The sequence below is a fragment of the Meleagris gallopavo genome, chromosome 11 (assembly GCF_000146605.3).
Source record: "Meleagris gallopavo isolate NT-WF06-2002-E0010 breed Aviagen turkey brand Nicholas breeding stock chromosome 11, Turkey_5.1, whole genome shotgun sequence".
In the NCBI taxonomy this organism is placed as follows: Eukaryota; Metazoa; Chordata; class Aves; order Galliformes; family Phasianidae; genus Meleagris; species Meleagris gallopavo.
In genome coordinates this window covers 7,670,118-7,685,207 of record NC_015021.2, presented here as the reverse complement: position 1 = coordinate 7,685,207, position 15,090 = coordinate 7,670,118, and the positions used below count along the sequence as shown (strand labels likewise).

At 39.2% G+C, this 15,090-nt stretch overlaps 1 long non-coding RNA gene across 1 annotated transcript; it reads left to right on the top strand.

Moving 5' to 3' along the window:
- The first annotated feature begins 2,929 nt into the window (after window positions 1–2,929).
- LOC109369459 lies at window positions 2,930–14,452 on the top strand. Its single transcript, XR_002118531.2, has 3 exons — window positions 2,930–3,106; window positions 3,646–3,786; window positions 13,077–14,452. It is a non-coding gene; the product is annotated as an uncharacterized LOC109369459 (long non-coding RNA).
- Window positions 14,453–15,090: the final 638 nt, after the last annotated feature.

The window sequence follows — 15,090 nt, the reverse complement described above, 5'->3', positions numbered from 1 at the left end:
TAGTGGGAAGCATTCTTTTGGGCTATGTGTAATTCTGAATCTGTTTTTAATATTTTGGGGTTTTGTACTCTGGATTAAATACTGAGCTGAAGAATTTGTTTTTATAGTTTAGCATTTCATCTGCTGGACCATTATCACCTAAGTTTTATAACAAAAAAAGCCAAATTAACCACTTTGCTTGTGTTTACACACCCATGGCTAGAAGAGTCTTTCGTTGTTAAGCCTGAGTTCGCTGAATACACTGTTTGCTCTGAGAATTAGAGCACAGAAGGAAGGCAAGAAGACAGATGATAAGATATACATAAATGGTTTATTAGGGCTGAAAATGTAGTTGAAAAGAAAGCACTCGTGGTAGAGTTATATTATTAAAAAATACATATATATGTTCATACATACCACGAGTGTAAAATTGGACTGACATTCGTGTCTCGCCTTTTTTAACTTGCATAAACTGATAAAAAATAGTGTTCAGAATGTGAGGCTGATAGTAAGGGAATCTATGTCCATATTCTGTTAGAATGTAATGGTAATTCAGCAGCAAACTGACATTCCACCAATGAAAAACAAGCACACACACACATACGTGCTGTCTTCCTGTTAAATTGTATTAATTTTTAATTTTGAAATTTTCATATCTCAAACTGTTAATAAAACAGCAAAGAAAAAGATGACAAAAAAAAAAAAAGCCATCCCTTCTTTTGGTCTGGAAATGGTATTATTGTCTTTACTGAGCTCTGCTCCCTGCTTGGCACTGTGATGATTCAAGTCATTTATTGAAGTATCTAAGTATTGGCTAGTATAAATCGACTTACTCTTGAAAACTGTACACTTCACATTTACCATTTCCCAGATAAGAAAATATATCCTCTTGTAGATAAAATCACATTGAATTCAGCTGATATTTTTGTACTAAGAAATTAGTACACAACTGCTCAAATCGTAGAATATGAGAAATATTTTTGCTGTGTGTTAATGATAGCATTTGCCCAGTTCCAGCTTAAATACATGCTTATTTTTACGTTGGAAGAAGGAGAGGGTGGTTCAGATTTTTTCACTGGTGTTCATCCCTCCTTTATATGTCATATGTATAAATACAAATAATAAATAAATATATCCACACACATAGAGTGGTAAGCTGAATGCCTCAGACTACTACCTAAATTTCTTTGGGAAGCTTTGAAAATGTAAACATGTAGAAAATTTTGAAAGAATTTTAGTGTATGCTTTATTCCTTTCCTTCCATATTTATGTTTGAAATTGGCAGTGTTAGTGGGATGATGGGATTCCCTTTCCTACAGAAACGAGAGGTACACAAGTAAGTGAAGAGATGAGTGAATTGCTCAGCTTTGCTTTGTCCCTGGGTGCAGTGCTTTTCTTAATTGCCAGCCTTACAGATTGACTTGGGAGCTGAACAAAGATCTACCTAGATGTTCAGCTCCCAAGTCAATCTGTAAGGCTGGCAATTAAGAAAAGCACCATCAGCAAGATGGTGTCAGCACCATCAGCAAGATGGTGGCTGGGGGGTGGGTGGGGGAATGGAAGGGATATTTACGGATGAAGCTTGTTTGACAGTGAATCAGTAAGAAGCAATAAATGCAGACCCTTTACAGTGTTTCATAGTTTCTTCTGGAGTGCAGCCACGCTGCTTGGTATGTCAGCTGTACTGTTTTTTCCTCATCTTGTTTGACATCAATTACGTCTTGTGCAGATGGTGGCCATAAAACCATGGTGGATAGCATGAGAACAAAAGGATCAAACATGAAGCTGGGAAGTGTGATGGAGGAGAGGGCCCAGATAAAAGGCTCTGGACTCTTTTTGCTGTCCTCTCTTTGTGTATTCATTCTCTGGAACAGCAAGCTAGCACTTTCAGGGGATGAGTCCTTATGTGTCATCTGAGAGGTCCAAAGAAACTGTTAGCTGGACCTGGTGACCTAGAGGAGAACAGGGAAGTGGCTGTGACTGGTATGCTGCTGCCAGCCTGGTTCTCAAATTGCATTAAGCTTTGTGCTGTAAGGAATAGAGTGATGGATGTAGAACAGCAGCAGCTTCCAGCCACAGCTGCATCTTCTCTTCAGCCACTTAGGCCAGTGGAGACAGCTCAGAAAGGGCTTCTTCATTCAGAGGCTGCAGAAGGATCAAGTATAGGAAAGCTTTTCCCAGCAGTGCTGCCCTGAAGGGGTAGAAAAATTCAGTGCAAGCAAAATTCTGGTTATCTATCAGATTCACATCCCATGTGAAAACCAAGAGATTTTTCTTGAGATTTAACGTTTGTCCTCATGTTGAATCCCTTGACATGCTCAGGAGTGCCAGAATTCACATGAGCAGTAAATCATTCTTACCAGGTGATCTGTTCAGCCTCACCTTGAGTACTGTGTGCTGTTTTGGGTGCCACAATATAGGGACATAAAACAGAACATCCAAAGGAGGGCCGCAAAGATGGGGAAGGTTTGGAGGGCAAGAGGTATGAGAAGTGGTTGAGTTCCCTCGGGTAGTTAGGCCCAGGGCAGAAGAGCTGAGGGGAGCCCTCATGGCAGCTGTGGCTTCTCTCTGAGAGCAGACGGGCAGTGCTGAGCTCTGCTCTGTGTGACAGCATAGGGCCCGAGGGAACGACGTGGAGATGAGCTGGGGAGGGCCAGGGCCAGATGGGGTCAGGGAGAGGTTGTACATTGGAGGATGATGGGCATGGAACAGCTCCCAGGGCAGTGGGCATGGCGTTCAGTGGGTGTTTGGACACTGTTCTCAAACATAGGACTTGGTTTTGGGTGGTCCTGCACCCAGGAGTTGGACCTGATACCCCCTGTGGGGCATTTCCAACTCAGGAGATTTTGTGATTCTGTGATATTCCCCTTATCCATCCCTTTTCCTTCAGCATACTTTGTGCTGGTGCTTTAAAGGCTCAGAGTGTGATAACACATAACCTGGAGCAGCTGTAGGAATACATAATAAGGAAATCAGCCTTCCTTGCTTTTTTTTCTCACAAAATGACCATTTTCAATACAGGAGTGCCAGTTGTAGGCAACAGCGGAGCAGTGTGAAATTTCAGGCAGAGCTTTGCCAAGGTTGAAACATGGTTACAGGAGCTTTTGATAAGAAGAGCTGAACAAGGGTGAGTAAAGACAGCCCTGTGTGTTCAACTTGGGATATCTGAGTGCTTTAGAAATGTCTTCAGAGAGCATCAGCTGTGTTTGCATGAAAGGAACAATAAATCATATATTCAGTATAAAAATCATTCAGATCATTTCTAGTACCATTTTGTGCCAGTAGAGATTATGTTATGTAAGGAAAAAAAGTCCCTTTCAATAAATGTAAATATAAATAGTAATGAAATAACAGGATCAAATTAATGCATTGAGCCTAATTTGCAATTTCATTGCTCCAGATTTATTTCAATGTAATTCTATTAATATGAGAAGCAGAGTAACGAAGTGCCAAATCAGGTCTATTGTTTGAGATCTCCCCCAGAGCTCATTAGGTTGTATACAGTTGCATTAAAATTTTAATGATGCACTACACAAGTTTTTTTGCTTGGTTTGAGGAAATCTGCATATGTTGGAGCCTCTGGGTAAGTTAAATTGAAGCAATTGAGAAAGTGTCATGTAGCAGTGATACAAGGAGTGTAGTAAAATATTCATTGTCTCTGAACAGCTCAACACAATTTTTATAAACTTAAGCAGGATAGTCATCAGTTCTGTCACCGGTCATCACTCTGTTAATTACGGCAAAACTATGAAGAAAGCAACAGTGGGATACAGAAGATGATTTAATTCCCTTTCATTGCCAGCTAGAGTAAGTAACTTTATTATCTAGTATAACATGAAAAACCCAGATAGGGAACTACTGTGGTAGGTTCCAGATGAGAATATATGAGCTGACTGAGCATGTATTGGTTTAGTGTGATAGCAGTTAGAAATTCCTGTGAGGCTCCAGAGTGCAAGATGACGGTTTAGTGCATCGTCCCACACAACAAGTAGGTAGTAAAAAATGTAACAGGTAGATAGAGTAGGCCACTGGGAGAAGGGCAGACAGAGAAGTCAGACAGTCAGATGGGTTCAGCACATACCTGTGATGCTTTGTCTTTTTGTGTGCCTTTCTCTCATCTACACATTTTTAATCCGTCTCTCAAAAAATGTCCTTTGGGAGATTAACCCAAAAAACAAAGTGTGCTTAAGTATAAGAGTGAAAATTTAGGATTTTGAACATTAGGATATTCTAATCTGCTGTCATACTGTTAAGCTAGCGAATCGAGGGATGGGCAAAGATTTTCCTAAAAGTAGTCTGAATTTTTCTTCCAGAACAATGAAAACTTGTTCATAACCATAGAAGTTGTTATAGGCAGGTCCTTGTGCAGAGGTGTTTTATGTGCCTGTTTATGAAGCACGTTTCTTGGAGAGAGAAACTGGAAGAAATGTTCAGCTTATTTCAGTTGTCATGTTGCATATTATCTGCACCGTGTGACTACCTGTTACAGGAGCTGTCTGCAGTGGTTCATCCTTGAAACCTGAACTTTCCTTCAACTTTCTCAGTTACTACTTTGCCTATAAATCTATCCATAACTCCCTGAACAACTCAGTGAAATTCTCATCCAAGCTTTAATCTTCTCACACCTTGATACGTTTTAAGTTCCATCTTTATGGCCTGGCATGCACAAACTGAATTTAATGGTGATAAATGTGCTGAGAGTAGAATCTGTAAAGTGTGCATTAGTCTGTGCCAGATTCTCATTCCCAACATGTTAAGCTTGAGAAAGCTGAACTGGGAGGATCTAAGGAGCCCATTCCTGTAGGTTAGGCTCATCTCTTGTACAAGCACTGTTTGTTTGTTTGTTTGTTTGTTTGTTTTTGGTGGTTTAAAACAGTATGTTTGGTGTGTTTTCTACTACAAAACAGATCATCACTGAAATAATTGTCTCAATCTACCTTCATCCAGTGTTCAAAACAAAGTGGGGAGTTGTTTTGTGGAAGGATTTGAGGGTAGGAGAAGAGCAAACAAATCTAGTTCAGACAGCAAATCTTTCCATCCTTCCTGTTTGTGTTTTCCTGATACGAACAGGGAATGAAATCATACGTGTGCTTCCTCTTTCAGAAGAGAAGTGGCCGTGGTTTTCCCTCTCCCCCTCTCAGAGCATACAAAAACAGTGTACTACCGAGCTTTGCTGCTTTCATTTGCTGGTAAAATTTGTCATTATCTTGATCTATTTTGCAGCTTCTGAGAAACAGAGCAATACTAGTAATCTGTGAGGTGGATGAGTAGTGTGTTAAAATATTTTCAAAACTGAATCGTACCTGTAATTTTTATTACTGTAAATGGAATTATTATAAAGCACATGTGCATTTGAATTACCTTTCCTAATTCAGAAAATGAAGGTGTTCTGGAAAGGTCCCACATGTGTTATCAGTGCTTTTATTTGTAGATTTATCCCAGATTTGGGCTGTTAGCCAGACTTTATGTTGCTCTGTGTTGTGTGCTTCAGTTCACCTATTACCTTTATTAAGGTGGACCGTAAACCCCCCTGGATGGTAAGAACTGTGTTGAAATATTGTTCAGACAGATGCTCACTGAAGTCATGATGATGAGCTAAAAAGGTCCTTGGGGCATGGTTAAACATTTGCTTTTGAAGCACTGTAATAATATTAAAAATTCAGTTGATGATACAGCAGCTTACTCCATGTATGTCTGCTTCTGTAAGAGTTTAAGATAACTTTTGCCCTCGGATAGACTACTGCTACCAGTCTTTATAGGTGTTCCATCAAGTTGCAAGTCAGATTGCTGAGTTTCTGAGAGGTAGGCTGGTGATGTTGAAGCTACTGCTATCAGCTCTGACAATTAGTACAGTTAAACCACAAATTATCCTGCAACTCTCTTCTTACATCTGCAGGAGCTCTTGTGTTGATTTGTCCTAGACCTGTGAGCATTGTTCTGTATGAGCAATAATTTTTTTATTTATCAGCTGGGTAGGAAACCTCTTGGGTTGTCATAGAGTAAACAGCTTCATCTTGGTTTTGTTGTCTTGTTTTTTTTAACTTCCTCCCAGAACAATCCCTGTGCCAAGACATTTGTTTTTCTTTCTTTTAGGGTAAGGAAAGGGGACAATGAAAGAGTGAACCAGCTCTAGTTATTTAATTCTGCGGGGGTGATGGACAGATTGCTCTAACACCATCTCAGCTCCATAAGGCTCACCTCAGAACTTAGACTTTCTGTGAAGTCTCTGGATGAGGCATTTACCCACTGTTTATCAATATCTTTTCCTTAGTAAAACAGGTACATTGTTATCAGTCTCTGCTTACCACTTGTATGGACCAACACTAGGTCAGTGGAGAATGTTTGAGCTTTCTAAAGAGGGTTGTTAAAATATTTAGATATGGTTCTCTATATATAGCCTTCCTACAACTGTGAACAGGCAAATTACTTTTCTAGGGAAAAACACTCCTGTAAGCATTGTGCTTTGTGACCTGTTCTTAGGCTTACTAAATTGAAACCTTTAGGAATAATTGCAAAGCTTGCATTGAATTCACTGTATTTGGGCATGTTCTCTGGTGCTTTCTGATGACTTGTCCTCTCTTGTCTTGCTCATAGTAGATTGCAAGCAGTGAAACGTGAAGAAGAAATTACAAGGAGACATATATTTACAGTCAAATGACCCATTCTTTATCAGCCTTCTAACAAGAAGCTGCTAGCTTTTGGAAATTTGGGGGGATTCTTTTTCATTCTATTCTCCTTTCCTCTCAAGAAAGTACAGCTGGAGAGGGTAAGCTGAAAACAAATTATACTGCAGAATATCTGCTTGCTCATTGCTGCTCTTTGAGTTAATTCTACAAAAGGTTGCCTGACTGAAGCTTTAAGCAGCGTGTAGCTGTTTTACACTTAGAAGCTGAAGGTATGTGTAAAATGACTCCCCTGGCCCAGCACATGACATGCAAGCAGTGGGGGCAGAAGTTTAACATGGAGTCGTTTCTCTCTTCGAACTTCTTTACCTTCCTTTCCTCTTTAAAATATTTAATTTCAAGTACCAGATTTTTGGAGGAACATGTGTTAGCTCAACTACAGGGGGAGAGGTGCTGACATTATATTTATAGTTTCCTTTTTTTTTTTCTTTTTTTTTTTGCCCAATCTGCTAAAAGCAAGGTGCTGATGCGGTGCTACAGGAGGTTTTATTTGTCCTGGAAGACAAGTGCTGGCGATGCTGCCTATCAACTGATAACAAAACCTCCCCATCTGCCATGTTTTGCAGAAGGGAGCAGGATGGTTTGCAGCTGTGCATGAAAGCCCTGCAGGGCAGCAAGAGGATGGTGGTGGGGCTGCAGGATGTGTGTTCTGCCCCTGAGAGCCTGCTGCTTTGGGCAGATGTGTCTGGGAGAAGTGTGACTGTGTGCTTTGGTGTGCCATTTTGAATTGCGGGCTTCTTGGAAGTGTTGTTCTCCTGGATCTCCAGAACTGTGACTAAAATGTGATGTTTTGAGGTATTCTGTTTATGTGGCTTGCTGGGTTAGACTGCAGAGCTCACAGACGTCTATGGCAAAGATAGATAAGTAATTTCTTTTATCCTGTTATGCTTTCACTGAATTTTCATTACTGCTAGGAGATTTATTAGTATTTTTTATGACCAGTTATAGCCTGTGTTCTTTAAAATATTATTTGCAATTTCCTTTCTCTAGAATGTGCCATTTAAAGAACACAAGTCAAATTTTCCATCAGTTGCATCAGGGAAGTCATAAATATGTCAGAGGGGTATATTTATGTATCGTATTATGTCGGAGAAAGAATTTGGCCTGTACTGTGTAAAATTAAAACAATAATTAAGCTCTGACAGAATGGTTGGAAGGCAAACTACTGCCTGACTTATATCTGTATGTTTATTGTATGTGATATTTCAAGGGTAATTACAAATTCCTATATACCCTAATTCACCCTAATGGAAATACTTGGGTCACATTACCCTTTCACAGGTGTTTTAGTATCTGGAATTAGAGGAAAAAATTTAAGAAAAAGATTAGAAAGGAGTGCTGTGGTCTGAAGCATGGAGGACTTGGTGCCCTGATCGGGCTGAGGGCCACCCAGCAGCACATCAGGTAGTAATGGAGCTTGCAGAAGCTGAGATGGAGACAGAGTCGTTCAGAGCTGGGGTCTGATTGATGTGGAATTCCTGGTAGATGAGAGGACAGAAGAGGGGGAGTTGGTCAATATCCACCATGTACATAGTAAACAGAAACCATTATGCCTAAATTAAGGTCCAGACAGAGGCATCATGCATCTCCTCAGTTTCCACACCTCTGTGCAGCAGGCTTTTGCACAGGTTCTTTCCTTTCTTTGTTCCTTGATGCAGTATGGCTGCACCTGATTCCTCTGGTGAAGGGGTATACATTTGGGAACAGGAACAATGTTAATGTTTGTTAATCTTTTATAGCCAGAAATACCGAAGTATAAGATAACTTGGTGGTTCAGGTAGGCATAAAAAAAAAAAACTCCAAAAAATTCTTAAGTTTCTTTGACGGTGGTTCTCACAAAAATCTCATTTTCCAACCAGCTTTAGTATGGCTTTTTTCCCCCCCAGACAATTGTTATTTTATAAAGTAAGATAAAAATGTACTTTACAGATTAATGAAAACTGCAAACATTGTGGGTTGCTCTAGGTTTAAAAATTTATTTCGGAAAATGATTACTGTCATTTGGCAAGTAACTGCTTTGTGCTGAAAGCTGTTCTTTTGTACAAGCATTATGTAATGTGGCAGTTAATAACATTAATGTTATTGGATATTAGATGACTTCAGTATCTTGACGATAAAGGCTTGTTTACAAAGATGAGGCATTCTTGTTGGAGTGCCAGATTGTTAAGTAACCTCAGGTTGCCAGCACTAAATGAATTTGCAGACTGTAATGATGTGTGAATTGCTATTGCAGATGCATATTTATTGGGAAAATGCTCAGGAACACTTCATTGGTCACAGTTACAAAGCATGCTGTTAGAATGCACACATGTATGTGCAGCTTGGCATGACTCGTGATGGTGTCTACTGCCTGGGGCACCTCTTGGTGGCATGCAGCTCTGTGCCAGTGCTGGCAGTGCCCCATACCCCCTTTTAAATGGAGCTTGTTGTGAACTCCTGGGAGATATGGGAACTAAGCTGAGTAGTGATATTTTTTCACTGTTTTTTGTTGTTGTTGTTGTTATTGAAAAGTATCTTTCTGTGATGTGACATCTCTGAGAATCTTTACCTTTAGGTAAAGAAGTTTCATAGTAACCCATAAATGGAAAGATTCCTGCAGATGCATTCAGAAATGGAATTGCAATTTGGGGGGAGCCAAACCTGGAGGCTACCAGCTAAGCTAGGGCTGATTTTTCTTCTTGAAATTCTGCTGGAGCCTGAAAGGAAACTAAGTTTCCTGTGCAAAGCTTGCTGCCATGTGCTGGAATATCTCACTCAGTTTCTTAGCCTGGTTGGGAATTCAGTACAAAGAGCCATTCTTGTGAATTGTGTTTTCTTTACAATTTTGTATTTCAGCTCAGCAATTCATTCCTCTTTTTTCTAATTGACAGAGTATTACTGGAGTGCACATACCTTCACTGAAATGGCTGGGTATTCCTTCTTTCTGGAAGCTTGAATTGCTCTAATTTCATTCCATATTGGGCTATTCTAAAATAAAATATTTGTTTAGAATTTGGATAAAGAGTAAACCTAGTAGTTTACTACTTTGATTTGAATTATTGTTTTCTGCCCTTGCTAGGTACACCAATCAGTTAATATCCTCATACTTAAAACTTTTTCAAAGGTAAACATGTAGAAAGACATATTTCATTAGCCACATTTACAGATTACCATGTGGCTTCAGAATATCCGTTTTGCTATCTCTTGCGTGTTGGAATATTTTCTTGTCATTTGCACTGTTAAGTATTTTGGATACCTGAGGTCTGTGTGTGTGTTTTAGATGAAGTGCGCAGCAGTGTATGCTCAAGACAGTTGAACTTTTCCTTTCCATGCTTTTATCTCTAACTGAGCTTCCATGAAAACATAAGGCAGTTTTGCTGTTTGCATATGAGTGGTCCTGCTGTTAGAGCCAGTGATGAACAGCCTCCTCACCACCATCCAGTTCCCCACCAGCAGTGTTGATGTCAGCCCAGCTACCTCTCACTAGGCTCCAGCAGAGGTAGTGATACAGTTGATGAATTATCAGCACCAGGGTGCAGTTCTGGCAGAGCCTGGGCTTAGCACCCAGCTGGGACACCAGCAAACAGCACCTGGTGAACCTGGAGACATCTCTGAAATTACCACTTACGTCTGTGCTGCAGGGCAGTTGTATTCTGGCCTTTGCCCTGCGAGTTTCTGAGGCAGGGGCCGTGCTGGGACCCTTTCAGCCCTGGGTGCTGAGGAAGAGTCCCCTGCTGAGTCTGTCCACGTGGCTTTGGGGCTCAGTGCTGCTGAGGGTCCTGCCCGGCTGCTGAGGCCGGGATGCACTCCCCACTGCTGTGGAGCATGGAGTGAAGGCAGTTGAGCAATTGTCAGTCTTTATGCACAGCCTCTCCTGTCTTCTCAGTGTATACGAAGATGACCACCTGAAATTGGCCCAATTTTCGGGACCTAGGATGATTCCTAAAACCCAAGCCTTTTTCCAGATGATCTTCATTTGTAAAATACTTCATAAAAATACGACGTGGGAGAGTATTTGCACAGAGGCACATTGCAAATGTTTCATTGTCCCTCTGTTGAGTTAGGCTGCCTAAAACTTTTCACTCTTTAATTTTAAGCAGCTTTACAATTACATAAACTATTTTGAAACATAATATGATTTCTTTTCCTGAATTTAATTTATGGTCATTTAGGACTACTCACAGCTGCAAGTTTTTATTTAAAATCCTGTTACTACAGATTTTCTGCAAACTCTTACCAGAACCAGCAACCCAGAGAATATTGCATCTACTGTATAGGACAAACTTGCAGGTTTCTTTGTTTGTTTGTTTGAACTGCTGTTTCATAGAAAGGAAAATAAAGATGGCGTAGTTAAATTTTCGAGTTGCAAAACACCTTCAATTTACATGTGATTCAACAGCTGTTTCAAACATTTGGGGAGACATACTTTAGCATTTCAGAATTCCCTGTAGAAGTGAGAAAAAAGAGGCTCACTTAGCAGTTCAAACTTGAAAGATATTTTAACCTTTCCTTCAACTGTGTTTTAAAGTTTAGAATTAACTCTGTTCCCAGCTGCACAGATGGCTGCATTTTGCATATTCCTTTGTCTAGGAGAAGAGACCATGTGATCAGTTAATGGCTTAAAACACTGTTAGTCTTCATTTTATATCTTCTTTATGGGACCCTGAGGGATTGGGGAAGATACTCGGAGAACTGTTGTTTATGGTGTAAGACCTGTGATATGTGTTGTACTCCGTGTCCTGGAACTCATGAGCTATTTTTGCTCCGACTTACTAACCCTTGTTAATGAATTTTAGAGCTTCATTCCTGAAGCATCAGTATTCATAATTCTGATACTTAAAAGTTAAAACTAACATCACAAATGTACAGAAAATGTTACTTTATTTCTATAACGCGTGGGTTCTCTTGAAAAAAATCTTTCAATAGCCAAAATTCTATATGAAGTGGAAATGGATGGTAAGAAGAAATGGACTTCATATCTGAGTCACAGAAGCGGTTTTAAAGCTAAATATGCTTTTTAGGCTTTCAGCACACCACAGAATGCTTTGTAGGCTTTTTCCCTGGACAGTTTTTGGAAACACCATAATGAACTGTGCACACTACAAATCAAATGTGGTGCTGGGATAAGTGACAAAAAAGTACCATGAAGTCAGTGGTGTGTCAATTTTAGTATATGAAGCCAATTCTTAAGCCTGGTATTTTGTTTTCAAGTAGATTTTAAAATGATAGCAACTGAAGGATTGATAGATTAACTTCTAGATGTGTAAAGCTACGTATGTGGGACATGTGAGAGTTCCTGAGAGAACTGTTGAGAGCTGAACAGTTCTCAGTGCTTGTAAGAATACATGTCAAGTTCATAAAAGGCTCTCAATATTATAAAGACATCACAGATTTTTGCTCATATTTTGGGAGCATTAATATACTGCTGTTTTTATCCCATAAACACAGACAGCTTCCTGTAGTCTTTACAGATCTTCTATTTTAGAGCAATGTGTGCAGCCAAGCGCATCTGGTTAAAGCTATTCTTGAAGATGGGCATAGCCTATCTTTACAGCTTTATTCCTATTTCTGCTGCAAAACAATTTCCATTGCAAATCCCACAGTTACTGAGGTCATTCACATTACTACAGAAAGGAAATGCTGTGATCTTTCTGAGGTTCCCTGTAACTCACACATCAGGATAGGAAGGAGAGAGTTAAGATGGTTCTAGATGCTGTCATCATTGTTTGGGTCTCCAGTCTTAACTTCTGTCCATCATGAATTTCAGTTGCTTTTGTGTTTTGAGGTTATTTGTGTCTGGATGAGAGCAAACACAGTGGCTTCTAGTCTGCTGAATGCTCCTCCCCTCATTTATTAATGGGGTAAAGGTTAAATTCCCTATAGATTTTTGAGGGTCCTTTTTTTTTTTCTTTTTTTCTTTTTCCCCTTCTGATGAATTTCTAAGAAAGAAAGGCTAAGAGAGTGTCACAGGAAAAGCAGTGTTTGCTGAGAAGTCTGGTTACCCTTAAGTACTGTTTCCAGTTCCTAAGGCACAGAAGGAGTTGGTATGCAGGGGTCAGAAGTTGCCAGTTTAGTTCATGTTAACACAACATATGGAATGTTGTGTTTCAGAGCAGAAGCTCTTTGTCTTATTAGAAATCTGGAAATGCAGTAACTTGTTATGCTGCAACTTTGGAAGTGTGAAAAGTGGTTCTGTGTTATTTTAAGCCTTATAGCTGAAGAAGCTCAGTCTGAAATTGTGGTCAGCTGGAACGGTTAAAATGTGCAGCATTATGTCTTTGCTTCTATGAAAGTTCTGTTACCTTGTGGTTGATAGGTTTTTTCACAGTGCCACTACTAGCTTCACTACTGCTTAACACAATACAGAATCTATGTTAATAACACAGACTGTAAGTGGAGATGCTGAGAAATTAACTCTATCTTTTTTTTCTCCAGCGGAGCCCCTGCCTTTAATGGACTTGTGCCGAAGATCAATTCGTTTTGCTCTTGGCAGAGACCGCCTGCATGACATAGAAATTCTACCTTTGCCTCTGTCTCTGAAAAATTATTTACAATATCAATAAGACGTCTAGAACCCTCCGGCCTCACATTGGACTACATCAATGCAAATAGCAGAAAATTGTTTACAGCAGAATAAAAATTTTCGTGATGGACACTTAAGTGTTATTTAATTTTTAATATATATATTTTTTTCTGAATCAGTGAAAGCGGATCACTGTGGGGGACTACTAAAGAATGTGAAAACATTGATTTGATCAAGATTCATGTGCTATCTGTTGCCTGTTGTGTTTACAGTCCTGAAAGCCATTATCCTAAGCTGTCATATATTGGTTTATTGTTGATGCCTCTAGTAAATGCCAATAGAAAATCTGACCTGCAAGATCCCATGTCATGCAGGACAGAGCATTCTTCAATGATGTGGGTTTTTTGTTTTGTTTTTATTTTTCTTTCTTTCTTTCCTTTTTTCTTTCTTTCTACTTCTTCTATATCCTACCCCACTATAATCAGTTAGCAAAGGAAAACTGAAAATAGCTTAAATCTGACCTTTGGTATCCGGAGTTGTTAAGAGCTTTGAGTGTTCCTGGCATAATCAGCCTGTAACACCTAAAAGCTCTGACAATTAGGGAAGGAAGAAATAAAAAAAAAATAAATAAAAAAATAAAAAAAAAACAAAAACAAGAAGAAAGCAAGCAGCTTGTCTAGAAGAATGTGTGATTTAAATCATGAAAATCTGATATATGTGTCTGAAAGGTCAGTTTTTTGACGTGGTAAGTGAGATGCAGTCCATTGCTTTCAAGACCAAATCAAATCCCTCCAAAGTTCTGCAGTCTATAGCGAAGTGCTCACTACCCCAGGAATTCAGGATACTAATATTTTAGCTCGTCACTTCTTTTTTGAACAAATTTATAATTTTTATGTGGTATGAACTCTAAATACTTGGTTCTCTTCTTAATTTATGTGTGGCTATAATGTTTATTTATCTGTTTAGAATCTGTGGTGTTCTCATTTAACTGTTTCCCATCTTGGGGGTTACTGATTTTGTTGTGTTGTTGTTTTTTTTATTTTTTTTTCCCAACTTCACCTGAAATGTTATTAATTTTTCAGGCTCATCCCATTTTTAAGATGCTGCTTTCTATTTGCATTTCTTACATGTTTCAGATTATCAACCTCATCAGTTACCTAGTTTTTAAACTGGAAGATGTTGCTATGGCAGGATGTCAAGTGACTGAGCTGCCTTCAGCATATTTTAATGTGAATTTACTGATGAATGAAGATAAAATTTCTAATAAAGTCTACTGTCCAAAATAAAACTCATGTCTTCTTTGATGAATTTCAACTGCATACAGAGTTGAAGTTCAGCTCCTTCTGCAGCTTTGTGAATGTTTGTGTCCAGGACTGTTTTAGAATTGTTTCTTTGAGATCCTGTGCGAGTGAAGATGATAATACTGCAGGCAATATAGTGTCCTGTTTCCTGATTTATGTCACTTGCTTTGAATATGGTTGTTCTCGAGTCTTACGCTTTTAATGTGTTTCTAGCCAGGCTCCTCTAACCAATGCCTTAGTTATGTGTTAAATTGCACTTCGAGATGCAGTGATTGTGTGGTAAATTGACATTTGATTGTGTGGTACAGGCAAATGCACTGGAGATGGTTGTCCTGCTCTCAGTCACCCCAATTACAAATTCAATCTGAAAAGAGAAATCTGAGGTAAAAATACAGCAATATGAGCAAGTGTGGAAGTAGCAAGAGCAAGATAATGTAACAATGTCAAAAAGGAAATAAAGATTTGCTTCTCTTGGGTTTAACTATGCAAGTTGATGACTATTTCAGCATTGATTTACATTTGGACTTGCATTCACTTAGGGTGAGAATACATGCTGTATCTCTTTCTTTAACTTTGCTAAGGGGAAGAAATTACAGTTGTGGTCTAGATTGCGTATTTTTCCCAT